The sequence below is a fragment of the Petromyzon marinus genome, chromosome 13 (assembly GCF_048934315.1).
Source record: "Petromyzon marinus isolate PM22_M1 ecotype Great Lakes invasive population chromosome 13, UKy_Petmar_22M1.pri1.0, whole genome shotgun sequence".
In the NCBI taxonomy this organism is placed as follows: Eukaryota; Metazoa; Chordata; class Hyperoartia; order Petromyzontiformes; family Petromyzontidae; genus Petromyzon; species Petromyzon marinus.
The window spans coordinates 4601799-4624248 of NC_133679.1; the positions used below are offsets into that span (position 1 = coordinate 4601799).

The 22450-nt window shown below is 42.6% G+C and overlaps 1 protein-coding gene and 35 non-coding genes across 36 annotated transcripts in view; 35 read left to right on the forward strand and 1 right to left on the reverse strand.

The window, feature by feature from the left end:
• LOC116942134 (lipoxygenase homology domain-containing protein 1-like) overlaps positions 1-22450 on the reverse strand; it is a 145289-nt gene that overhangs the window by 69223 nt on the left and 53616 nt on the right. The gene's annotated exons all lie outside the window — the stretch shown is intronic.
• TRNAN-GUU (transfer RNA asparagine (anticodon GUU)) lies at positions 87-160 on the forward strand. Its single transcript has one exon. It is a non-coding gene; the product is annotated as a tRNA-Asn (tRNA).
• On the forward strand, positions 455-528 carry TRNAN-GUU (transfer RNA asparagine (anticodon GUU)). The gene has a single exon. It is a non-coding gene; the product is annotated as a tRNA-Asn (tRNA).
• Positions 1192-1265, forward strand: TRNAN-GUU (transfer RNA asparagine (anticodon GUU)). Its single transcript has one exon. It is a non-coding gene; the product is annotated as a tRNA-Asn (tRNA).
• TRNAN-GUU (transfer RNA asparagine (anticodon GUU)) lies at positions 1560-1633 on the forward strand. Its single transcript has one exon. It is a non-coding gene; the product is annotated as a tRNA-Asn (tRNA).
• TRNAN-GUU (transfer RNA asparagine (anticodon GUU)) lies at positions 2297-2370 on the forward strand. Its single transcript has one exon. It is a non-coding gene; the product is annotated as a tRNA-Asn (tRNA).
• On the forward strand, positions 3218-3291 carry TRNAN-GUU (transfer RNA asparagine (anticodon GUU)). Its single transcript has one exon. It is a non-coding gene; the product is annotated as a tRNA-Asn (tRNA).
• On the forward strand, positions 4506-4579 carry TRNAN-GUU (transfer RNA asparagine (anticodon GUU)). The gene has a single exon. It is a non-coding gene; the product is annotated as a tRNA-Asn (tRNA).
• On the forward strand, positions 5242-5315 carry TRNAN-GUU (transfer RNA asparagine (anticodon GUU)). Its single transcript has one exon. It is a non-coding gene; the product is annotated as a tRNA-Asn (tRNA).
• TRNAN-GUU (transfer RNA asparagine (anticodon GUU)) lies at positions 5610-5683 on the forward strand. The gene has a single exon. It is a non-coding gene; the product is annotated as a tRNA-Asn (tRNA).
• Positions 6347-6420, forward strand: TRNAN-GUU (transfer RNA asparagine (anticodon GUU)). Its single transcript has one exon. It is a non-coding gene; the product is annotated as a tRNA-Asn (tRNA).
• Positions 6715-6788, forward strand: TRNAN-GUU (transfer RNA asparagine (anticodon GUU)). Its single transcript has one exon. It is a non-coding gene; the product is annotated as a tRNA-Asn (tRNA).
• On the forward strand, positions 7452-7525 carry TRNAN-GUU (transfer RNA asparagine (anticodon GUU)). The gene has a single exon. It is a non-coding gene; the product is annotated as a tRNA-Asn (tRNA).
• Positions 7820-7893, forward strand: TRNAN-GUU (transfer RNA asparagine (anticodon GUU)). Its single transcript has one exon. It is a non-coding gene; the product is annotated as a tRNA-Asn (tRNA).
• Positions 8188-8261, forward strand: TRNAN-GUU (transfer RNA asparagine (anticodon GUU)). The gene has a single exon. It is a non-coding gene; the product is annotated as a tRNA-Asn (tRNA).
• TRNAN-GUU (transfer RNA asparagine (anticodon GUU)) lies at positions 9294-9367 on the forward strand. Its single transcript has one exon. It is a non-coding gene; the product is annotated as a tRNA-Asn (tRNA).
• TRNAN-GUU (transfer RNA asparagine (anticodon GUU)) lies at positions 10216-10289 on the forward strand. Its single transcript has one exon. It is a non-coding gene; the product is annotated as a tRNA-Asn (tRNA).
• Positions 10584-10657, forward strand: TRNAN-GUU (transfer RNA asparagine (anticodon GUU)). The gene has a single exon. It is a non-coding gene; the product is annotated as a tRNA-Asn (tRNA).
• On the forward strand, positions 10952-11025 carry TRNAN-GUU (transfer RNA asparagine (anticodon GUU)). The gene has a single exon. It is a non-coding gene; the product is annotated as a tRNA-Asn (tRNA).
• On the forward strand, positions 12058-12131 carry TRNAN-GUU (transfer RNA asparagine (anticodon GUU)). The gene has a single exon. It is a non-coding gene; the product is annotated as a tRNA-Asn (tRNA).
• Positions 12242-12315, forward strand: TRNAN-GUU (transfer RNA asparagine (anticodon GUU)). Its single transcript has one exon. It is a non-coding gene; the product is annotated as a tRNA-Asn (tRNA).
• Positions 12795-12868, forward strand: TRNAN-GUU (transfer RNA asparagine (anticodon GUU)). Its single transcript has one exon. It is a non-coding gene; the product is annotated as a tRNA-Asn (tRNA).
• TRNAN-GUU (transfer RNA asparagine (anticodon GUU)) lies at positions 13163-13236 on the forward strand. The gene has a single exon. It is a non-coding gene; the product is annotated as a tRNA-Asn (tRNA).
• TRNAN-GUU (transfer RNA asparagine (anticodon GUU)) lies at positions 13531-13604 on the forward strand. Its single transcript has one exon. It is a non-coding gene; the product is annotated as a tRNA-Asn (tRNA).
• TRNAN-GUU (transfer RNA asparagine (anticodon GUU)) lies at positions 14821-14894 on the forward strand. The gene has a single exon. It is a non-coding gene; the product is annotated as a tRNA-Asn (tRNA).
• Positions 16109-16182, forward strand: TRNAN-GUU (transfer RNA asparagine (anticodon GUU)). The gene has a single exon. It is a non-coding gene; the product is annotated as a tRNA-Asn (tRNA).
• On the forward strand, positions 16845-16918 carry TRNAN-GUU (transfer RNA asparagine (anticodon GUU)). Its single transcript has one exon. It is a non-coding gene; the product is annotated as a tRNA-Asn (tRNA).
• TRNAN-GUU (transfer RNA asparagine (anticodon GUU)) lies at positions 17213-17286 on the forward strand. Its single transcript has one exon. It is a non-coding gene; the product is annotated as a tRNA-Asn (tRNA).
• TRNAN-GUU (transfer RNA asparagine (anticodon GUU)) lies at positions 17950-18023 on the forward strand. Its single transcript has one exon. It is a non-coding gene; the product is annotated as a tRNA-Asn (tRNA).
• Positions 18318-18391, forward strand: TRNAN-GUU (transfer RNA asparagine (anticodon GUU)). Its single transcript has one exon. It is a non-coding gene; the product is annotated as a tRNA-Asn (tRNA).
• On the forward strand, positions 19424-19497 carry TRNAN-GUU (transfer RNA asparagine (anticodon GUU)). The gene has a single exon. It is a non-coding gene; the product is annotated as a tRNA-Asn (tRNA).
• On the forward strand, positions 19608-19681 carry TRNAN-GUU (transfer RNA asparagine (anticodon GUU)). Its single transcript has one exon. It is a non-coding gene; the product is annotated as a tRNA-Asn (tRNA).
• TRNAN-GUU (transfer RNA asparagine (anticodon GUU)) lies at positions 19976-20049 on the forward strand. The gene has a single exon. It is a non-coding gene; the product is annotated as a tRNA-Asn (tRNA).
• TRNAN-GUU (transfer RNA asparagine (anticodon GUU)) lies at positions 20344-20417 on the forward strand. Its single transcript has one exon. It is a non-coding gene; the product is annotated as a tRNA-Asn (tRNA).
• TRNAN-GUU (transfer RNA asparagine (anticodon GUU)) lies at positions 21450-21523 on the forward strand. The gene has a single exon. It is a non-coding gene; the product is annotated as a tRNA-Asn (tRNA).
• On the forward strand, positions 22372-22445 carry TRNAN-GUU (transfer RNA asparagine (anticodon GUU)). Its single transcript has one exon. It is a non-coding gene; the product is annotated as a tRNA-Asn (tRNA).

Consider the following 22450-nt stretch of genomic DNA (forward strand, 5'->3'; position numbering starts at 1 on the left):
CAAATGTCTGTTCTAGATTTGTTTTTTTAAGACAGCGAATTTCATAAATTCGTTAAACATGGAACAGCAAGTGATCCCGTGTAGCTGTCTCTGTGGCGCAATTGGTTAGCGCGTTTGGCTGTTAACCAGAAGGTTGGTGGTTCAAGCCCACCCAGGGACGAGGTTTCAGAGTGTTTTTTGCATGCAGAAAGTCTTTTCTCGATTCGTTTTTACCACAGCGAATGTCATAAATTCCTTAAACATGGAACAGCACGTTGCTTCTTGCAGCTGTCTCTGTGGTGCAATGGGTTAGTGCGTTTGGCTGGTAACCAAATGGTTGTTGGTTCAAGTCCACGCAGTGATGTGTTTTTGGAGAATTTTTTGCTTGCAAAATGTCTGTTCTAGATTTGTTTTTTTAAGACAGCGAATTTCATAAATTCGTTAAACATGGAACAGCAAGTGATCCCGTGAAGCTGTCTCTGTGGCGCAATTGGTTAGCGCGTTCGGCTGTTAACCGGAAGGTTGGTGGTTCAAGCCCACCCAGGGACGAGGTTTCAGAGTGTTTTTTGCATGCAGAAAGTCTATTCTCGATTTGTTTTTTAAGACAGCGAATTTCATAAATTCCTTAAACATGGAACAGCAAGTGGTCCCTTGTAGCTGTCTCTGTGGCGCAATTGGTTAGTGTGTTTTGCTGATCACTAAACGGTTGGTGGTTCAAGCCCACCCAGAATTGTGGTTTTGGAGAGTTTTTTTCTTGCAGAATGTCTGTTCTAGATTTGTTTTTTAAGACAGCGAATTTCATAAATTCCTTAAACATGGAACAGCAAGTGGTCCCTTATAGCTGTCTCTGTGGCGCAATTGGTTAGTGTGTTTGGCTGGTTACTAAACGGTTGGTGGTTCAAGCCCACCCAGAATTGTGGTTTTGGAGAGTTTTTTTCTTGCAGAATGTCTGTTCTAGATTTGTTTTTAAGACTACGAAATTCATAAATTCCTAAAACATGGAACAGCAAGTGGTTGCTTGTAGCTATCTCTGTGGCGCGATGGGTTAGTGCGTTTGGCTGGTAACCAAATGGTTGTTGGTTCAAGTCCATGCAGTGATGTGTTTTTGGAGAATTTTTTTGCTTGCCAAATGTCTGTTCTAGATTTGTTTTTTTAAGACAGCGAATTTCATAAATTCGTTAAACATGGAACAGCAAGTGATCCCGTGTAGCTGTCTCTGTGGCGCAATTGGTTAGCGCGTTTGGCTGTTAACCAGAAGGTTGGTGGTTCAAGCCCACCCAGGGACGAGGTTTCAGAGTGTTTTTTGCATGCAGAAAGTCTTTTCTCGATTCGTTTTTACCACAGCGAATGTCATAAATTCCTTAAACATGGAACAGCACGTTGCTTCTTGCAGCTGTCTCTGTGGTGCAATGGGTTAGTGCGTTTGGCTGGTAACCAAATGGTTGTTGGTTCAAGTCCACGCAGTGATGTGTTTTTGGAGAATTTTTTGCTTGCAAAATGTCTGTTCTAGATTTGTTTTTTTAAGACAGCGAATTTCATAAATTCGTTAAACATGGAACAGCAAGTGATCCCGTGAAGCTGTCTCTGTGGCGCAATTGGTTAGCGCGTTCGGCTGTTAACCGGAAGGTTGGTGGTTCAAGCCCACCCAGGGACGAGGTTTCAGAGTGTTTTTTGCATGCAGAAAGTCTATTCTCGATTTGTTTTTTAAGACAGCGAATTTCATAAATTCCTTAAACATGGAACAGCAAGTGGTCCCTTGTAGCTGTCTCTGTGGCGCAATTGGTTAGTGTGTTTTGCTGATCACTAAACGGTTGGTGGTTCAAGCCCACCCAGAATTGTGGTTTTGGAGAGTTTTTTTCTTGCAGAATGTCTGTTCTAGATTTGTTTTTTAAGACAGCGAATTTCATAAATTCCTTAAACATGGAACAGCAAGTGGTCCCTTATAGCTGTCTCTGTGGCGCAATTGGTTAGTGTGTTTGGCTGGTTACTAAACGGTTGGTGGTTCAAGCCCACCCAGAATTGTGGTTTTGGAGAGTTTTTTTCTTGCAGAATGTCTGTTCTAGATTTGTTTTTAAGACTACGAAATTCATAAATTCCTAAAACATGGAACAGCAAGTGGTTGCTTGTAGCTATCTCTGTGGCACGATGGGTTAGTGCGGTTGGCTGGTAACCAAATGGTTGTTGGTTCAAGTCCACGCAGTGATGTGTTTTTGGAGAATTTTTTTGCTTGAAAAATGTCTGTTCTAGATTTGTTTTTTTAAGACAGCGAATTTCATAAATTCGTTAAACATGGAACAGCAAGTGATCCCGTGTAGCTGTCTCTGTGGCGCAATTGGTTAGCGCGTTTGGCTGTTAACCAGAAGGTTGGTGGTTCAAGCCCACCCAGGGACGAGGTTTCAGAGTGTTTTTTGCATGCAGAAAGTCTTTTCTCGATTCGTTTTTACCACAGCGAATGTCATTAATTCCTTAAACATGGAACAGCACGTTGCTTCTTGCAGCTGTCTCTGTGGTGCAATGGGTTAGTGCGTTTGGCTGGTAACCAAATGGTTGTTGGTTCAAGTCCATGCAGTGATGTGTTTTTGGAGAATTTTTTGCTTGCAAAATGTCTGTTCTAGATTTGTTTTTTTAAGACAGCGAATTTCATAAATTCCTTAAACATGGAACAGCAAGTGGTCCCTTGTAGCTGTCTCTGTGGCGCAATTGGTTAGTGTGTTTTGCTGATCACTAAACGGTTGGTGGTTCAAGCCCACCCAGAATTGTGGTTTTGGAGAGTTTTTTTCCTGCAGAATGTCTGTTCTAGATTTGTTTTTTAAGACAGCGAATTTCATAAATTCCTTAAACATGGAACAGCAAGTGGTCCCTTATAGCTGTCTCTGTGGCGCAATTGGTTAGTGTGTTTGGCTGGTTACTAAACGGTTGGTGGTTCAAGCCCACCCAGAATTGTGGTTTTGGAGAGTTTTTTTCTTGCAGAATGTCTGTTCTAGATTTGTTTTTAAGACTACGAAATTCATAAATTCCTAAAACATGGAACAGCAAGTGGTTGCTTGTAGCTATCTCTGTGGCACGATGGGTTAGTGCGGTTGGCTGGTAACCAAATGGTTGTTGGTTCAAGTCCACGCAGTGATGTGTTTTTGGAGAATTTTTTTGCTTGAAAAATGTCTGTTCTAGATTTGTTTTTTTAAGACAGCGAATTTCATAAATTCGTTAAACATGGAACAGCAAGTGATCCCGTGTAGCTGTCTCTGTGGCGCAATTGGTTAGCGCGTTTGGCTGTTAACCAGAAGGTTGGTGGTTCAAGCCCACCCAGGGACGAGGTTTCAGAGTGTTTTTTGCATGCAGAAAGTCTATTCTCGATTCGTTTTTACCACAGCGAATGTCATTAATTCCTTAAACATGGAACAGCACGTTGCTTCTTGCAGCTGTCTCTGTGGCGCAATGGGTTAGTGCGTTTGGCTGGTAATCAAATGGTTGTTGGTTCAAGTCCACGCAGTGATGTGTTTTTGGAGAATTTTTTGCTTGCAAAATGTCTGTTCTAGATTTGTTTTTTTAAGACAGCGAATTTCATAAATTCGTTGAACATGGAACAGCAAGTGGTCCCTTGTAGCTGTCTCTGTGGCGCAATTGGTTAGTGTGTTTGGCTGTTTACTAAACGGTTGGTGGTTCAAGCCCACCCAGAATTGTGGTTTTGGAGAGTTTTTTTCTTGCAGAATGTCTGTTCTAGATTTGTTTTTAAGACTACGAAATTCATAAATTCCTAAAACATGGAACAGCAAGTGGTTGCTTGTAGCTATCTCTGTGGCGCGATGGGTTAGTGCGTTTGGCTGGTAACCAAATGGTTGTTGGTTCAAGTCCACGCAGTGATGTGTTTTTGGAGAATTTTTTGCTTGCAAAATGTCTGTTCTAGATTTGTTTTTTTAAGACAGCGAATTTCATAAATTCCTTAAACATGGAACAGCAAGTGGTCCCTTGTAGCTGTCTCTGTGGCGCAATTGGTTAGTGTGTTTGGCTGATCACTAAACGGTTGGTGGTTTAAGCCCACCCAGAATTGTGGTTTTGGAGAGTTTTTTTCCTGCAAAATGTCTGTTCTAGATTTGTTTTTTAAGACAGCGAATTTCATGAATTCCTTAAACATGGAACAGCAAATGATCCCATGTAGCTGTCTCTGTGTCGCAATTGGTTAGCGCGTTTGGCTGTTAACCAGAAGGTTGGTGGTTCAAGCCCACCCAGGGACGAGGTTTCAGAGTGTTTTTTGCATGCAGAAAGTCTATTCTCGATTCGTTTTTACCACAGCGAATGTCATTAATTCCTTAAACATGGAACAGCACGTTGCTTCTTGCAGCTGTCTCTGTGGCGCAATGGGTTAGTGCGTTTGGCTGGTAACCAAATGGTTGTTGGTTCAAGTCCACGCAGTGATGTGTTTTTGGAGAATTTTTTGCTTGCAAAATGTCTGTTCTAGATTTGTTTTTTTAAGACAGCGAATTTCATAAATTCGTTAAACATGGAACAGCAAGTGATCCCGTGAAGCTGTCTCTGTGGCGCAATTGGTTAGCGCGTTCGGCTGTTAACCGGAAGGTTGGTGGTTCAAGCCCACCCAGGGACGAGGTTTCAGAGTGTTTTTTGCATGCAGAAAGTCTATTCTCGATTTGTTTTTTAAGACAGCGAATTTCATAAATTCCTTAAACATGGAACAGCAAGTGGTCCCTTGTAGCTGTCTCTGTGGCGCAATTGGTTAGTGTGTTTTGCTGATCACTAAACGGTTGGTGGTTCAAGCCCACCCAGAATTGTGGTTTTGGAGAGTTTTTTTCTTGCAGAATGTCTGTTCTAGATTTGTTTTTTAAGACAGCGAATTTCATAAATTCCTTAAACATGGAACAGCAAGTGGTCCCTTATAGCTGTCTCTGTGGCGCAATTGGTTAGTGTGTTTGGCTGGTTACTAAACGGTTGGTGGTTCAAGCCCACCCAGAATTGTGGTTTTGGAGAGTTTTTTTCTTGCAGAATGTCTGTTCTAGATTTGTTTTTAAGACTACGAAATTCATAAATTCCTAAAACATGGAACAGCACGTGGTTGCTTGTAGCTATCTCTGTGGCACGATGGGTTAGTGCGGTTGGCTGGTAACCAAATGGTTGTTGGTTCAAGTCCACGCAGTGATGTGTTTTTGGAGAATTTTTTTGCTTGAAAAATGTCTGTTCTAGATTTGTTTTTTAAGACAGCGAATTTCATAAATTCGTTAAACATGGAACAGCAAGTGATCCCGTGTAGCTGTCTCTGTGGCGCAATTGGTTAGCGCGTTTGGCTGTTAACCAGAAGGTTGGTGGTTCAAGCCCACCCAGGGACGAGGTTTCAGAGTGTTTTTTGCATGCAGAAAGTCTATTCTCGATTCGTTTTTACCACAGCGAATGTCATTAATTCCTTAAACATGGAACAGCACGTTGCTTCTTGCAGCTGTCTCTGTGGCGCAATGGGTTAGTGCGTTTGGCTGGTAACCAAATGGTTGTTGGTTCAAGTCCACGCAGTGATGTGTTTTTGGAGAATTTTTTGCTTGCAAAATGTCTGTTCTAGATTTGTTTTTTTAAGACAGCGAATTTCATAAATTCGTTAAACATGGAACAGCAAGTGATCCCGTGAAGCTGTCTCTGTGGCGCAATTGGTTAGCGCGTTCGGCTGTTAACCGGAAGGTTGGTGGTTCAAGCCCACCCAGGGACGAGGTTTCAGAGTGTTTTTTGCATGCAGAAAGTCTATTCTCGATTTGTTTTTTAAGACAGCGAATTTCATAAATTCCTTAAACATGGAACAGCAAGTGGTCCCTTGTAGCTGTCTCTGTGGCGCAATTGGTTAGTGTGTTTTGCTGATCACTAAACGGTTGGTGGTTCAAGCCCACCCAGAATTGTGGTTTTGGAGAGTTTTTTTCTTGCAGAATGTCTGTTCTAGATTTGTTTTTTAAGACAGCGAATTTCATAAATTCCTTAAACATGGAACAGCAAGTGGTCCCTTGTAGCTGTCTCTGTGGCGCAATTGGTTAGTGTGTTTGGCTGGTTACTAAACGGTTGGTGGTTCAAGCCCACCCAGAATTGTGGTTTTGGAGAGTTTTTTTCTTGCAGAATGTCTGTTCTAGATTTGTTTTTAAGACTACGAAATTCATAAATTCCTAAAACATGGAACAGCAATTGGTTGCTTGTAGCTATCTCTGTGGCGCGATGGGGTAGTGCGGTTGGCTGGTAACCAAATGGTTGTTGGTTCAAGTCCACGCAGTGATGTGTTTTTGGAGAATTTTTTTGCTTGAAAAATGTCTGTTCTAGATTTGTTTTTTTAAGACAGCGAATTTCATAAATTCGTTAAACATGGAACAGCAAGTGATCCCGTGTAGCTGTCTCTGTGGCGCAATTGGTTAGCGCGTTTGGCTGTTAACCAGAAGGTTGGTGGTTCAAGCCCACCCAGGGACGAGGTTTCAGAGTGTTTTTTGCATGCAGAAAGTCTATTCTCGATTCGTTTTTACCACAGCGAATGTCATTAATTCCTTAAACATGGAACAGCACGTTGCTTCTTGCAGCTCTCTCTGTGGCGCAATGGGTTAGTGCGTTTGGCTGGTTACCAAATGGTTGTTGGTTCAAGTCCATGCAGTGATGTGTTTTTGGAGAATTTTTTGCTTGCAAAATGTCTGTTCTAGATTTGTTTTTTTAAGACAGCGAATTTCATAAATTCGTTGAACATGGAACAGCAAGTGATCCCGTGAAGCTGTCTCTGTGGCGCAATTGGTTAGCGCGTTCGGCTGTTAACCGGAAGGTTGGTGGTTTAAGCCCACCCAGGGACGAGGTTTCAGAGTGTTTTTTGCATGCAGAAAGTCTATTCTCGATTTGTTTTTTAAGACAGCGAATTTCATAAATTCCTTGAACATGGAACAGCAAGTGGTCCCTTGTAGCTGTCTCTGTGGCGCAATTGGTTAGTGTGTTTGGCTGGTCACTAAACGGTTGGTGGTTCAAGCCCACCCAGAATTGTGGTTTTGGAGAGTTTTTTTCTTGCAGAATGTCTGTTCTAGATTTGTTTTTTAAGACAGCGAATTTCATAAATTCCTTAAACATGGAACAGCAAGTGGTCCCTTGTAGCTGTCTCTGTGGCGCAATTGGTTAGTGTGTTTGGCTGGTTACTAAACGGTTGGTGGTTCAAGCCCACCCAGAATTGTGGTTTTGGAGAGTTTTTTTCTTGCAGAATGTCTGTTCTAGATTTGTTTTTAAGACTACGAAATTCATAAATTCCTAAAACATGGAACAGCAAGTGGTTGCTTGTAGCTATCTCTGTGGCGCGATGGGTTAGTGCGTTTGGCTGGTAACCAAATGGTTGTTGGTTCAAGTCCACGCAGTGATGTGGTTTTGGAGAATTTTTTTGCTTGCAAAATGTCTGTTCTAGATTTGTTTTTTTAAGACAGCGAATTTCATAAATTCGTTAAACATGGAACAGCAAGTGATCCCGTGTAGCTGTCTCTGTGGCGCAATTGGTTAACGCGTTTGGCTGTTAACCAGAAGGTTGGTGGTTCAAGCCCACCCAGGGACGAGGTTTCAGAGTGTTTTTTGCATGCAGAAAGTCTATTCTCGATTCGTTTTTACCACAGCGAATGTCATTAATTCCTTAAACATGGAACAGCACGTTGCTTCTTGCAGCTGTCTCTGTGGCGCAATGGGTTAGTGCGTTTGGCTGGTAACCAAATGGTTGTTGGTTCAAGTCCACGCAGTGATATGTTTTTGGAGAATTTTTTGCTTGCAAAATGTCTGTTCTAGATTTGTTTTTTTAAGACAGCGAATTTCATAAATTCGTTAAACATGGAACAGCAAGTGATCCCGTGTAGCTGTCTCTGTGGCGCAATTGGTTAGCGCGTTTGGCTGTTAACCAGAAGGTTGGTGGTTCAAGCCCACCCAGGGACGAGGTTTCAGAGTGTTTTTTGCATGCAGAAAGTCTATTCTCGATTCGTTTTTACCACAGCGAATGTCATTAATTCCTTAAACATGGAACAGCACGTTGCTTCTTGCAGCTGTCTCTGTGGCGCAATGGGTTAGTGCGTTTGGCTGGTAACCAAATGGTTGTTGGTTCAAGTCCATGCAGTGATGTGTTTTTGGAGAATTTTTTGCTTGCAAAATGTCTGTTCTAGATTTGTTTTTTTAAGACAGCGAATTTCATAAATTCGTTGAACATGGAACAGCAAGTGATCCCGTGAAGCTGTCTCTGTGGCGCAATTGGTTAGCGCGTTCGGCTGTTAACCGGAAGGTTGGTGGTTCAAGCCCACCCAGGGACGAGGTTTCAGAGTGTTTTTTGCATGCAGAAAGTCTATTCTCGATTCGTTTTTACCACAGCGAATGTCATTAATTCCTTAAACATGGAACAGCACGTTGCTTCTTGCAGCTGTCTCTGTGGCGCAATGGGTTAGTGCGTTTGGCTGGTAACCAAATGGTTGTTGGTTCAAGTCCACGCAGTGATGTGTCTTTGGATAATTTTTTGCTTGCAAAATGTCTGTTCTAGATTTGTTTTTTTAAGACAGCGAATTTCATAAATTCGTTAAACATGGAACAGCAAGTGGATCCCGTGTAGCTGTCTCTGTGGCGCAATTGGTTAACGCGTTTGGCAGTTAACCGGAAGGTTGGTGGTTCAAGCCCACCCAGGGACGAGGTTTCAGAGTGTTTTTTGCATGCAGAAAGTCTATTCTCGATTCGTTTTTACCACAGCGAATGTCATTAATTCCTTAAACATGGAACAGCACGTTGCTTCTTGCAGCTGTCTCTGTGGCGCAATGGGTTAGTGCGTTTGGCTGGTAACCAAATGGTTGTTGGTTCAAGTCCACGCAGTGATGTGTCTTTGGATAATTTTTTGCTTGCAAAATGTCTGTTCTAGATTTGTTTTTTTAAGACAGCGAATTTCATAAATTCGTTAAACATGGAACAGCAAGTGGATCCCGTGTAGCTGTCTCTGTGGCGCAATTGGTTAACGCGTTTGGCAGTTAACCGGAAGGTTGGTGGTTCAAGCCCACCCAGGGACGAGGTTTCAGAGTGTTTTTTGCATGCAGAAAGTCTATTCTCGATTCGTTTTTACCACAGCGAATGTCATTAATTCTTAAACATGGAACAGCACGTGCCTTCTTGCAGCTGTCTCAGTGGCGCAATGGGTTAGTGCGTTTGGCTGGTAACCAAATGGTTGTTTGTTCAAGTCCACGCAGTGATGTGTTTTTGGAGAATTTTTTTGCTTGCAAAATGTCTGTTCTAGATTTGTTTTTTTAAGACAGCGAATTTCATAAATTCGTTAAACATGGAACAGCAAGTGATCCCGTGTAGCTGTCTCTGTGGCGCAATTGGTTAGTGCGTTCGGCTGTTAACCGGAAGGTTGGTGGTTCAAGCCCACCCAGGGACGAGGTTTCAGAGTGTGTTTTGCATGCAGAAAGTCTATTCTCGATTTGTTTTTTAAGACTACGAAATTCATAAATTCCTTAAACATGGAACAGCACGTTGCTTCTTGCAGCTCTCTCTGTGGCGCAATGGGTTAGTGCGTTTGGCTGGTTACCAAATGGTTGTTGGTTCAAGTCCATGCAGTGATGTGTTTTTGGAGAATTTTTTGCTTGCAAAATGTCTGTTCTAGATTTGTTTTTTTAAGACAGCGAATTTCATAAATTCCTTAAACATGGAACAGCAAGTGGTCCTTTGTAGCTGTCTCTGTGGCGCAATTGGTTAGTGTGTTTGGCTGATCACTAAACGGTTGGTGGTTCAAGCCCACCCAGAATTGTGGTTTTGGAGAGTTTTTTTCCTGCAGAATGTCTGTTCTAGATTTGTTTTTTAAGACAGCGAATTTCATGAATTCCTTAAACATGGAACAGCAAATGATCCCATGTAGCTGTCTCTGTGTCGCAATTGGTTAGCGCGTTTGGCTGTTAACCAGAAGGTTGGTGGTTCAAGCCCACCCAGAATTGTGGTTTTGGAGAGTTTTTTTCTTGCAGAATGTCTGTTCTAGATTTGTTTTTAAGACTACGAAATTCATAAATTCCTAAAACATGGAACAGCAAGTGGTTGCTTGTAGCTATCTCTGTGGCGCGATGGGTTAGTGCGTTTGGCTGGTAACCAAATGGTTGTTGGTTCAAGTCCACGCAGTGATGTGGTTTTGGAGAATTTTTTTGCTTGCAAAATGTCTGTTCTAGATTTGTTTTTTTAAGACAGCGAATTTCATAAATTCGTTAAACATGGAACAGCAAGTGATCCCGTGTAGCTGTCTCTGTGGCGCAATTGGTTAACGCGTTTGGCTGTTAACCAGAAGGTTGGTGGTTCAAGCCCACCCAGGGACGAGGTTTCAGAGTGTTTTTTGCATGCAGAAAGTCTATTCTCGATTCGTTTTTACCACAGCGAATGTCATTAATTCCTTAAACATGGAACAGCACGTTGCTTCTTGCAGCTGTCTCTGTGGCGCAATGGGTTAGTGCGTTTGGCTGGTAACCAAATGGTTGTTGGTTCAAGTCCACGCAGTGATATGTTTTTGGAGAATTTTTTGCTTGCAAAATGTCTGTTCTAGATTTGTTTTTTTAAGACAGCGAATTTCATAAATTCGTTAAACATGGAACAGCAAGTGATCCCGTGTAGCTGTCTCTGTGGCGCAATTGGTTAGCGCGTTTGGCTGTTAACCAGAAGGTTGGTGGTTCAAGCCCACCCAGGGACGAGGTTTCAGAGTGTTTTTTGCATGCAGAAAGTCTATTCTCGATTCGTTTTTACCACAGCGAATGTCATTAATTCCTTAAACATGGAACAGCACGTTGCTTCTTGCAGCTGTCTCTGTGGCGCAATGGGTTAGTGCGTTTGGCTGGTAACCAAATGGTTGTTGGTTCAAGTCCATGCAGTGATGTGTTTTTGGAGAATTTTTTGCTTGCAAAATGTCTGTTCTAGATTTGTTTTTTTAAGACAGCGAATTTCATAAATTCGTTGAACATGGAACAGCAAGTGATCCCGTGAAGCTGTCTCTGTGGCGCAATTGGTTAGCGCGTTCGGCTGTTAACCGGAAGGTTGGTGGTTCAAGCCCACCCAGGGACGAGGTTTCAGAGTGTTTTTTGCATGCAGAAAGTCTATTCTCGATTCGTTTTTACCACAGCGAATGTCATTAATTCCTTAAACATGGAACAGCACGTTGCTTCTTGCAGCTGTCTCTGTGGCGCAATGGGTTAGTGCGTTTGGCTGGTAACCAAATGGTTGTTGGTTCAAGTCCACGCAGTGATGTGTCTTTGGATAATTTTTTGCTTGCAAAATGTCTGTTCTAGATTTGTTTTTTTAAGACAGCGAATTTCATAAATTCGTTAAACATGGAACAGCAAGTGGATCCCGTGTAGCTGTCTCTGTGGCGCAATTGGTTAACGCGTTTGGCAGTTAACCGGAAGGTTGGTGGTTCAAGCCCACCCAGGGACGAGGTTTCAGAGTGTTTTTTGCATGCAGAAAGTCTATTCTCGATTCGTTTTTACCACAGCGAATGTCATTAATTCCTTAAACATGGAACAGCACGTTGCTTCTTGCAGCTGTCTCTGTGGCGCAATGGGTTAGTGCGTTTGGCTGGTAACCAAATGGTTGTTGGTTCAAGTCCACGCAGTGATGTGTCTTTGGATAATTTTTTGCTTGCAAAATGTCTGTTCTAGATTTGTTTTTTTAAGACAGCGAATTTCATAAATTCGTTAAACATGGAACAGCAAGTGGATCCCGTGTAGCTGTCTCTGTGGCGCAATTGGTTAACGCGTTTGGCAGTTAACCGGAAGGTTGGTGGTTCAAGCCCACCCAGGGACGAGGTTTCAGAGTGTTTTTTGCATGCAGAAAGTCTATTCTCGATTCGTTTTTACCACAGCGAATGTCATTAATTCTTAAACATGGAACAGCACGTGCCTTCTTGCAGCTGTCTCAGTGGCGCAATGGGTTAGTGCGTTTGGCTGGTAACCAAATGGTTGTTTGTTCAAGTCCACGCAGTGATGTGTTTTTGGAGAATTTTTTTGCTTGCAAAATGTCTGTTCTAGATTTGTTTTTTTAAGACAGCGAATTTCATAAATTCGTTAAACATGGAACAGCAAGTGATCCCGTGTAGCTGTCTCTGTGGCGCAATTGGTTAGTGCGTTCGGCTGTTAACCGGAAGGTTGGTGGTTCAAGCCCACCCAGGGACGAGGTTTCAGAGTGTGTTTTGCATGCAGAAAGTCTATTCTCGATTTGTTTTTTAAGACTACGAAATTCATAAATTCCTTAAACATGGAACAGCAAGTGATCCCGTGTAGCTGTCTCTGTGGCGCAATTGGTTAGCGCGTTCGGCTGTTAACCGGAAGGTTGGTGGTTCAAGCCCACTCAGGGACGAGGTTTCAGAGTGTTTTTTGCATGCAGAAAGTCTATTCTCGATTTGTTTTTTAAGACTACGAAATTCATAAATTCCTTGAACATGGAACAGCAAGTGGTCCCTTGTAGCTGTCTCTGTGGCGCAATTGGTTAGTGTGTTTGGCTGGTCACTAAACGGTTGGTGGTTCAAGCCCACCCAGAATTGTGGTTTTGGAGAGTTTTTTTCTTGCAGAATGTCTGTTCTAGATTTGTTTTTAAGACTACGAAATTCATAAATTCCTAAAACATGGAACAGCAAGTGGTTGCTTGTAGCTATCTCTGTGGCGCGATGGGTTAGTGCGTTTGGCTGGTAACCAAATGGTTGTTGGTTCAAGTCCACGCAGTGATGTGGTTTTGGAGAATTTTTTTGCTTGCAAAATGTCTGTTCTAGATTTGTTTTTTTAAGACAGCGAATTTCATAAATTCGTTAAACATGGAACAGCAAGTGATCCCGTGTAGCTGTCTCTGTGGCGCAATTGGTTAACGCGTTTGGCTGTTAACCAGAAGGTTGGTGGTTCAAGCCCACCCAGGGACGAGGTTTCAGAGTGTTTTTTGCATGCAGAAAGTCTATTCTCGATTCGTTTTTACCACAGCGAATGTCATTAATTCCTTAAACATGGAACAGCACGTTGCTTCTTGCAGCTGTCTCTGTGGCGCAATGGGTTAGTGCGTTTGGCTGGTAACCAAATGGTTGTTGGTTCAAGTCCACGCAGTGATATGTTTTTGGAGAATTTTTTGCTTGCAAAATGTCTGTTCTAGATTTGTTTTTTTAAGACAGCGAATTTCATAAATTCGTTAAACATGGAACAGCAAGTGATCCCGTGTAGCTGTCTCTGTGGCGCAATTGGTTAGCGCGTTTGGCTGTTAACCAGAAGGTTGGTGGTTCAAGCCCACCCAGGGACGAGGTTTCAGAGTGTTTTTTGCATGCAGAAAGTCTATTCTCGATTCGTTTTTACCACAGCGAATGTCATTAATTCCTTAAACATGGAACAGCACGTTGCTTCTTGCAGCTGTCTCTGTGGCGCAATGGGTTAGTGCGTTTGGCTGGTAACCAAATGGTTGTTGGTTCAAGTCCATGCAGTGATGTGTTTTTGGAGAATTTTTTGCTTGCAAAATGTCTGTTCTAGATTTGTTTTTTTAAGACAGCGAATTTCATAAATTCGTTGAACATGGAACAGCAAGTGATCCCGTGAAGCTGTCTCTGTGGCGCAATTGGTTAGCGCGTTCGGCTGTTAACCGGAAGGTTGGTGGTTCAAGCCCACCCAGGGACGAGGTTTCAGAGTGTTTTTTGCATGCAGAAAGTCTATTCTCGATTCGTTTTTACCACAGCGAATGTCATTAATTCCTTAAACATGGAACAGCACGTTGCTTCTTGCAGCTGTCTCTGTGGCGCAATGGGTTAGTGCGTTTGGCTGGTAACCAAATGGTTGTTGGTTCAAGTCCACGCAGTGATGTGTCTTTGGATAATTTTTTGCTTGCAAAATGCCTGTTCTAGATTTGTTTTTTTAAGACAGCGAATTTCATAAATTCGTTAAACATGGAACAGCAAGTGGATCCCGTGTAGCTGTCTCTGTGGCGCAATTGGTTAACGCGTTTGGCAGTTAACCGGAAGGTTGGTGGTTCAAGCCCACCCAGGGACGAGGTTTCAGAGTGTTTTTTGCATGCAGAAAGTCTTTTCTCGATTCGTTTTTACCACAGCGAATGTCATTAATTCCTTAAACATGGAACAGCACGTTGCTTCTTGCAGCTGTCTCTGTGGTGCAATGGGTTAGTGCGTTTGGCTGGTAACCAAATGGTTGTTGGTTCAAGTCCATGCAGTGATGTGTTTTTGGAGAATTTTTTGCTTGCAAAATGTCTGTTCTAGATTTGTTTTTTTAAGACAGCGAATTTCATAAATTCCTTAAACATGGAACAGCAAGTGGTCCCTTGTAGCTGTCTCTGTGGCGCAATTGGTTAGTGTGTTTTGCTGATCACTAAACGGTTGGTGGTTCAAGCCCACCCAGAATTGTGGTTTTGGAGAGTTTTTTTCCTGCAGAATGTCTGTTCTAGATTTGTTTTTTAAGACAGCGAATTTCATAAATTCCTTAAACATGGAACAGCAAGTGGTCCCTTATAGCTGTCTCTGTGGCGCAATTGGTTAGTGTGTTTGGCTGGTTACTAAACGGTTGGTGGTTCAAGCCCACCCAGAATTGTGGTTTTGGAGAGTTTTTTTCTTGCAGAATGTCTGTTCTAGATTTGTTTTTAAGACTACGAAATTCATAAATTCCTAAAACATGGAACAGCAAGTGGTTGCTTGTAGCTATCTCTGTGGCACGATGGGTTAGTGCGGTTGGCTGGTAACCAAATGGTTGTTGGTTCAAGTCCACGCAGTGATGTGTTTTTGGAGAATTTTTTTGCTTGAAAAATGTCTGTTCTAGATTTGTTTTTTTAAGACAGCGAATTTCATAAATTCGTTAAACATGGAACAGCAAGTGATCCCGTGTAGCTGTCTCTGTGGCGCAATTGGTTAGCGCGTTTGGCTGTTAACCAGAAGGTTGGTGGTTCAAGCCCACCCAGGGACGAGGTTTCAGAGTGTTTTTTGCATGCAGAAAGTCTATTCTCGATTCGTTTTTACCACAGCGAATGTCATTAATTCCTTAAACATGGAACAGCACGTTGCTTCTTGCAGCTGTCTCTGTGGCGCAATGGGTTAGTGCGTTTGGCTGGTAATCAAATGGTTGTTGGTTCAAGTCCACGCAGTGATGTGTTTTTGGAGAATTTTTTGCTTGCAAAATGTCTGTTCTAGATTTGTTTTTTTAAGACAGCGAATTTCATAAATTCGTTGAACATGGAACAGCAAGTGGTCCCTTGTAGCTGTCTCTGTGGCGCAATTGGTTAGTGTGTTTGGCTGTTTACTAAACGGTTGGTGGTTCAAGCCCACCCAGAATTGTGGTTTTGGAGAGTTTTTTTCTTGCAGAATGTCTGTTCTAGATTTGTTTTTAAGACTACGAAATTCATAAATTCCTAAAACATGGAACAGCAAGTGGTTGCTTGTAGCTATCTCTGTGGCGCGATGGGTTAGTGCGTTTGGCTGGTAACCAAATGGTTGTTGGTTCAAGTCCACGCAGTGATGTGTTTTTGGAGAATTTTTTGCTTGCAAAATGTCTGTTCTAGATTTGTTTTTTTAAGACAGCGAATTTCATAAATTCCTTAAACATGGAACAGCAAGTGGTCCCTTGTAGCTGTCTCTGTGGCGCAATTGGTTAGTGTGTTTGGCTGATCACTAAACGGTTGGTGGTTTAAGCCCACCCAGAATTGTGGTTTTGGAGAGTTTTTTTCCTGCAAAATGTCTGTTCTAGATTTGTTTTTTAAGACAGCGAATTTCATGAATTCCTTAAACATGGAACAGCAAATGATCCCATGTAGCTGTCTCTGTGTCGCAATTGGTTAGCGCGTTTGGCTGTTAACCAGAAGGTTGGTGGTTCAAGCCCACCCAGGGACGAGGTTTCAGAGTGTTTTTTGCATGCAGAAAGTCTATTCTCGATTCGTTTTTACCACAGCGAATGTCATTAATTCCTTAAACATGGAACAGCACGTTGCTTCTTGCAGCTGTCTCTGTGGCGCAATGGGTTAGTGCGTTTGGCTGGTAACCAAATGGTTGTTGGTTCAAGTCCACGCAGTGATGTGTTTTTGGAGAATTTTTTGCTTGCAAAATGTCTGTTCTAGATTTGTTTTTTTAAGACAGCGAATTTCATAAATTCGTTAAACATGGAACAGCAAGTGATCCCGTGAAGCTGTCTCTGTGGCGCAATTGGTTAGCGCGTTCGGCTGTTAACCGGAAGGTTGGTGGTTCAAGCCCACCCAGGGACGAGGTTTCAGAGTGTTTTTTGCATGCAGAAAGTCTATTCTCGATTTGTTTTTTAAGACAGCGAATTTCATAAATTCCTTAAACATGGAACAGCAAGTGGTCCCTTGTAGCTGTCTCTGTGGCGCAATTGGTTAGTGTGTTTTGCTGATCACTAAACGGTTGGTGGTTCAAGCCCACCCAGAATTGTGGTTTTGGAGAGTTTTTTTCTTGCAGAATGTCTGTTCTAGATTTGTTTTTTAAGACAGCGAATTTCATAAATTCCTTAAACATGGAACAGCAAGTGGTCCCTTATAGCTGTCTCTGTGGCGCAATTGGTTAGTGTGTTTGGCTGGTTACTAAACGGTTGGTGGTTCAAGCCCACCCAGAATTGTGGTTTTGGAGAGTTTTTTTCTTGCAGAATGTCTGTTCTAGATTTGTTTTTAAGACTACGAAATTCATAAATTCCTAAAACATGGAACAGCACGTGGTTGCTTGTAGCTATCTCTGTGGCACGATGGGTTAGTGCGGTTGGCTGGTAACCAAATGGTTGTTGGTTCAAGTCCACGCAGTGATGTGTTTTTGGAGAATTTTTTTGCTTGAAAAATGTCTGTTCTAGATTTGTTTTTTAAGACAGCGAATTTCATAAATTCGTTAAACATGGAACAGCAAGTGATCCCGTGTAGCTGTCTCTGTGGCGCAATTGGTTAGCGCGTTTGGCTGTTAACCAGAAGGTTGGTGGTTCAAGCCCACCCAGGGACGAGGTTTCAGAGTGTTTTTTGCATGCAGAAAGTCTATTCTCGATTCGTTTTTACCACAGCGAATGTCATTAATTCCTTAAACATGGAACAGCACGTTGCTTCTTGCAGCTGTCTCTGTGGCGCAATGGGTTAGTGCGTTTGGCTGGTAACCAAATGGTTGTTGGTTCAAGTCCACGCAGTGATGTGTTTTTGGAGAATTTTTTGCTTGCAAAATGTCTGTTCTAGATTTGTTTTTTTAAGACAGCGAATTTCATAAATTCGTTAAACATGGAACAGCAAGTGATCCCGTGAAGCTGTCTCTGTGGCGCAATTGGTTAGCGCGTTCGGCTGTTAACCGGAAGGTTGGTGGTTCAAGCCCACCCAGGGACGAGGTTTCAGAGTGTTTTTTGCATGCAGAAAGTCTATTCTCGATTTGTTTTTTAAGACAGCGAATTTCATAAATTCCTTAAACATGGAACAGCAAGTGGTCCCTTGTAGCTGTCTCTGTGGCGCAATTGGTTAGTGTGTTTTGCTGATCACTAAACGGTTGGTGGTTCAAGCCCACCCAGAATTGTGGTTTTGGAGAGTTTTTTTCTTGCAGAATGTCTGTTCTAGATTTGTTTTTTAAGACAGCGAATTTCATAAATTCCTTAAACATGGAACAGCAAGTGGTCCCTTGTAGCTGTCTCTGTGGCGCAATTGGTTAGTGTGTTTGGCTGGTTACTAAACGGTTGGTGGTTCAAGCCCACCCAGAATTGTGGTTTTGGAGAGTTTTTTTCTTGCAGAATGTCTGTTCTAGATTTGTTTTTAAGACTACGAAATTCATAAATTCCTAAAACATGGAACAGCAAGTGGTTGCTTGTAGCTATCTCTGTGGCGCGATGGGGTAGTGCGGTTGGCTGGTAACCAAATGGTTGTTGGTTCAAGTCCACGCAGTGATGTGTTTTTGGAGAATTTTTTTGCTTGAAAAATGTCTGTTCTAGATTTGTTTTTTTAAGACAGCGAATTTCATAAATTCGTTAAACATGGAACAGCAAGTGATCCCGTGTAGCTGTCTCTGTGGCGCAATTGGTTAGCGCGTTTGGCTGTTAACCAGAAGGTTGGTGGTTCAAGCCCACCCAGGGACGAGGTTTCAGAGTGTTTTTTGCATGCAGAAAGTCTATTCTCGATTCGTTTTTACCACAGCGAATGTCATTAATTCCTTAAACATGGAACAGCACGTTGCTTCTTGCAGCTGTCTCTGTGGCGCAATGGGTTAGTGCGTTTGGCTGGTAACCAAATGGTTGTTGGTTCAAGTCCATGCAGTGATGTGTTTTTGGAGAATTTTTTGCTTGCAAAATGTCTGTTCTAGATTTGTTTTTTTAAGACAGCGAATTTCATAAATTCGTTGAACATGGAACAGCAAGTGATCCCGTGAAGCTGTCTCTGTGGCGCAATTGGTTAGCGCGTTCGGCTGTTAACCGGAAGGTTGGTGGTTCAAGCCCACCCAGGGACGAGGTTTCAGAGTGTTTTTTGCATGCAGAAAGTCTATTCTCGATTCGTTTTTACCACAGCGAATGTCATTAATTCCTTAAACATGGAACAGCACGTTGCTTCTTGCAGCTGTCTCTGTGGCGCAATGGGTTAGTGCGTTTGGCTGGTAACCAAATGGTTGTTGGTTCAAGTCCACGCAGTGATGTGTCTTTGGATAATTTTTTGCTTGCAAAATGTCTGTTCTAGATTTGTTTTTTTAAGACAGCGAATTTCATAAATTCGTTAAACATGGAACAGCAAGTGGATCCCGTGTAGCTGTCTCTGTGGCGCAATTGGTTAACGCGTTTGGCAGTTAACCGGAAGGTTGGTGGTTCAAGCCCACCCAGGGACGAGGTTTCAGAGTGTTTTTTGCATGCAGAAAGTCTATTCTCGATTCGTTTTTACCACAGCGAATGTCATTAATTCCTTAAACATGGAACAGCACGTTGCTTCTTGCAGCGGTCTCTGTGGCGCAATGGGTTAGTGCGTTTGGCTGGTAACCAAATGGTTGTTGGTTCAAGTCCACGCAGTGATGTGTCTTTGGATAATTTTTTGCTTGCAAAATGTCTGTTCTAGATTTGTTTTTTTAAGACAGCGAATTTCATAAATTCGTTAAACATGGAACAGCAAGTGGATCCCGTGTAGCTGTCTCTGTGGCGCAATTGGTTAACGCGTTTGGCAGTTAACCGGAAGGTTGGTGGTTCAAGCCCACCCAGGGACGAGGTTTCAGAGTGTTTTTTGCATGCAGAAAGTCTATTCTCGATTCGTTTTTACCACAGCGAATGTCATTAATTCTTAAACATGGAACAGCACGTGCCTTCTTGCAGCTGTCTCAGTGGCGCAATGGGTTAGTGCGTTTGGCTGGTAACCAAATGGTTGTTTGTTCAAGTCCACGCAGTGATGTGTTTTTGGAGAATTTTTTTGCTTGCAAAATGTCTGTTCTAGATTTGTTTTTTTAAGACAGCGAATTTCATAAATTCGTTAAACATGGAACAGCAAGTGATCCCGTGTAGCTGTCTCTGTGGCGCAATTGGTTAGTGCGTTCGGCTGTTAACCGGAAGGTTGGTGGTTCAAGCCCACCCAGGGACGAGGTTTCAGAGTGTGTTTTGCATGCAGAAAGTCTATTCTCGATTTGTTTTTTAAGACTACGAAATTCATAAATTCCTTAAACATGGAACAGCAAGTGATCCCGTGTAGCTGTCTCTGTGGCGCAATTGGTTAGCGCGTTCGGCTGTTAACCGGAAGGTTGGTGGTTCAAGCCCACTCAGGGACGAGGTTTCAGAGTGTTTTTTGCATGCAGAAAGTCTATTCTCGATTCGTTTTTACCACAGCGAATGTCATTAATTCCTTAAACATGGAACAGCACGTTGCTTCTTGCAGCTGTCTCTGTGGCGCAATGGGTTAGTGCGTTTGGCTGGTAACCAAATGGTTGTTGGTTCAAGTCCACGCAGTGATATGTTTTTGGAGAATTTTTTGCTTGCAAAATGTCTGTTCTAGATTTGTTTTTTTAAGACAGCGAATTTCATAAATTCGTTAAACATGGAACAGCAAGTGATCCCGTGTAGCTGTCTCTGTGGCGCAATTGGTTAGCGCGTTTGGCTGTTAACCAGAAGGTTGGTGGTTCAAGCCCACCCAGGGACGAGGTTTCAGAGTGTTTTTTGCATGCAGAAAGTCTATTCTCGATTCGTTTTTACCACAGCGAATGTCATTAATTCCTTAAACATGGAACAGCACGTTGCTTCTTGCAGCTGTCTCTGTGGCGCAATGGGTTAGTGCGTTTGGCTGGTAACCAAATGGTTGTTGGTTCAAGTCCATGCAGTGATGTGTTTTTGGAGAATTTTTTGCTTGCAAAATGTCTGTTCTAGATTTGTTTTTTTAAGACAGCGAATTTCATAAATTCGTTGAACATGGAACAGCAAGTGATCCCGTGAAGCTGTCTCTGTGGCGCAATTGGTTAGCGCGTTCGGCTGTTAACCGGAAGGTTGGTGGTTCAAGCCCACCCAGGGACGAGGTTTCAGAGTGTTTTTTGCATGCAGAAAGTCTATTCTCGATTCGTTTTTACCACAGCGAATGTCATTAATTCCTTAAACATGGAACAGCACGTTGCTTCTTGCAGCTGTCTCTGTGGCGCAATGGGTTAGTGCGTTTGGCTGGTAACCAAATGGTTGTTGGTTCAAGTCCACGCAGTGATGTGTCTTTGGATAATTTTTTGCTTGCAAAATGTCTGTTCTAGATTTGTTTTTTTAAGACAGCGAATTTCATAAATTCGTTAAACATGGAACAGCAAGTGGATCCCGTGTAGCTGTCTCTGTGGCGCAATTGGTTAACGCGTTTGGCAGTTAACCGGAAGGTTGGTGGTTCAAGCCCACCCAGGGACGAGGTTTCAGAGTGTTTTTTGCATGCAGAAAGTCTATTCTCGATTCGTTTTTACCACAGCGAATGTCATTAATTCCTTAAACATGGAACAGCACGTTGCTTCTTGCAGCTGTCTCTGTGGCGCAATGGGTTAGTGCGTTTGGCTGGTAACCAAATGGTTGTTGGTTCAAGTCCACGCAGTGATGTGTCTTTGGATAATTTTTTGCTTGCAAAATGTCTGTTCTAGATTTGTTTTTTTAAGACAGCGAATTTCATAAATTCGTTAAACATGGAACAGCAAGTGGATCCCGTGTAGCTGTCTCTGTGGCGCAATTGGTTAACGCGTTTGGCAGTTAACCGGAAGGTTGGTGGTTCAAGCCCACCCAGGGACGAGGTTTCAGAGTGTTTTTTGCATGCAGAAAGTCTATTCTCGATTCGTTTTTACCACAGCGAATGTCATTAATTCTTAAACATGGAACAGCACGTGCCTTCTTGCAGCTGTCTCAGTGGCGCAATGGGTTAGTGCGTTTGGCTGGTAACCAAATGGTTGTTTGTTCAAGTCCACGCAGTGATGTGTTTTTGGAGAATTTTTTTGCTTGCAAAATGTCTGTTCTAGATTTGTTTTTTTAAGACAGCGAATTTCATAAATTCGTTAAACATGGAACAGCAAGTGATCCCGTGTAGCTGTCTCTGTGGCGCAATTGGTTAGTGCGTTCGGCTGTTAACCGGAAGGTTGGTGGTTCAAGCCCACCCAGGGACGAGGTTTCAGAGTGTGTTTTGCATGCAGAAAGTCTATTCTCGATTTGTTTTTTAAGACTACGAAATTCATAAATTCCTTAAACATGGAACAGCACGTTGCTTCTTGCAGCTCTCTCTGTGGCGCAATGGGTTAGTGCGTTTGGCTGGTTACCAAATGGTTGTTGGTTCAAGTCCATGCAGTGATGTGTTTTTGGAGAATTTTTTGCTTGCAAAATGTCTGTTCTAGATTTGTTTTTTTAAGACAGCGAATTTCATAAATTCCTTAAACATGGAACAGCAAGTGGTCCTTTGTAGCTGTCTCTGTGGCGCAATTGGTTAGTGTGTTTGGCTGATCACTAAACGGTTGGTGGTTCAAGCCCACCCAGAATTGTGGTTTTGGAGAGTTTTTTTCCTGCAGAATGTCTGTTCTAGATTTGTTTTTTAAGACAGCGAATTTCATGAATTCCTTAAACATGGAACAGCAAATGATCCCATGTAGCTGTCTCTGTGTCGCAATTGGTTAGCGCGTTTGGCTGTTAACCAGAAGGTTGGTGGTTCAAGCCCACCCAGAATTGTGGTTTTGGAGAGTTTTTTTCTTGCAGAATGTCTGTTCTAGATTTGTTTTTAAGACTACGAAATTCATAAATTCCTAAAACATGGAACAGCAAGTGGTTGCTTGTAGCTATCTCTGTGGCGCGATGGGTTAGTGCGTTTGGCTGGTAACCAAATGGTTGTTGGTTCAAGTCCACGCAGTGATGTGGTTTTGGAGAATTTTTTTGCTTGCAAAATGTCTGTTCTAGATTTGTTTTTTTAAGACAGCGAATTTCATAAATTCGTTAAACATGGAACAGCAAGTGATCCCGTGTAGCTGTCTCTGTGGCGCAATTGGTTAACGCGTTTGGCTGTTAACCAGAAGGTTGGTGGTTCAAGCCCACCCAGGGACGAGGTT